The sequence below is a fragment of the Micropterus dolomieu genome, linkage group LG09, assembly GCF_021292245.1.
Source record: "Micropterus dolomieu isolate WLL.071019.BEF.003 ecotype Adirondacks linkage group LG09, ASM2129224v1, whole genome shotgun sequence".
Lineage (NCBI taxonomy): Eukaryota > Metazoa > Chordata > Actinopteri > Centrarchiformes > Centrarchidae > Micropterus > Micropterus dolomieu.
The window spans coordinates 8716716-8718330 of NC_060158.1; positions in this window are offsets into that span (position 1 = coordinate 8716716).

Here is a 1615-nt window from a genome sequence, read left to right on the forward strand (position 1 = left end):
GGTGCATTTTACTTGTCAGCCACCTGGTACCCTGGGGTGGGGCTAAAAGGGGGGCCAAGGGGGGGTGCCCCCCCCCCCCCCCCTCGAATCTGACAGTGAGTCAGACAGTGAAAGGTAGTTGGCTTGTTAGTATCACAGCTGGATTACTGAACATGCTTACCAGGTTCAGGCCCAGAGGCCCGAAGGAGACACAAAGCGCCCACAAAGGGACACTAAAGAGATGCAAAAAGACCACAAAGAGACGCTAAACAACCAAAGACGCACTAAATGGCTGCAAAGAGACATAAAAGAGATGCGAAACAACCACAAAGAGATGCCAAATGACCACAGAGACACAAAACGACCACAAAGAGACACAAAAGAGATGCAAAAAGATCACTAAGAGATGCTAAATGATCACAGAGACACAAAATGTTTATACAGAGACACAAAACAACCACAAAGAGACACAAAATAAATGTGAAACAACCACAACCACGGGGACAAAATGGCTTCACAGAGACACAAAAGAGATGCAAAAAGATCACTAAGAGATGCTAAATGATCACAGAGACACAAAATGTCTATACAGAGACACAAAACAACCACAAAGAGACACAAAATAAATGTGAAACAACCACAACCACGGTGACAAAATGGCTTCACAGAGACACCAAACAACCACAATGAGACACAAAAGAGGTGCGAAAAGATCACAAATAGATGCTAAGCGACCACAAAGACATTCTAAACTACTGCATAGTCACAAAATGGCTACAAAACAACCCCAAAGAGACACAAAAGAGATGCAAACACACAAAGATATGCTAAATGACTACAGAGACACAAAATGGCTAAAAAGAGACACAAAACAACCACAAAGACACACAAAAGATGTGCAAAACGACCACAGGGAGACACTAACGACTACAGAGACACAAAATGGCAACAAAGAGACATAATATGAACACAAAGAGTTTCTTAAAAAGTTTCTTAACCTGGGCATGATGTTACATAACTCTTCTGATAGGATGTTGAGAGATAAAGCAGGGACTGAAGAGCAGGGACGACAAACATTTTTTTACAGTGGGAATACATTATTGATGAGGATGAGGCTTTTTTATAGCACAACTCATTTGGATCAAGAAACCACCCGACACCGTGCAGTTATAACTGATGCACACACATTACATAACAGAGCGGTGGAGTGGATGAAGGAGGAAATCCTTTAGTCTTGTGTCTGAAAAGCATCTGCCATGCTCAGTGTGCAGCGTGATGCTATCTCAGCTGCGAGGCTGTCTTATCGTCACACTGTGTCAAACGTGTCCTCCTCAAACACACACATCGCATCTAATAGATGTTCTCATCACGACATCTAATCACTTTTGTCCATCTGAAACCTTCTACCAGAAGGGAAAGAAAACGAAATGCTTTTCAAAGCACATTAATTCCACGGATGGAGGGCAATTCAGCATATGTGAACCTGTTTGCCAAAAGGTTTTAGATGCAGTTACCAGAGTTCAAATCCCAGCAAAAACAAGTCAAGTTTATGTTTCACATCCTCCTGGATGACCCTCTTAGCTGTCTTCTGCCTGATGTTGTTTTCAGACTGCTGTGTTATGAACATCACTGTATG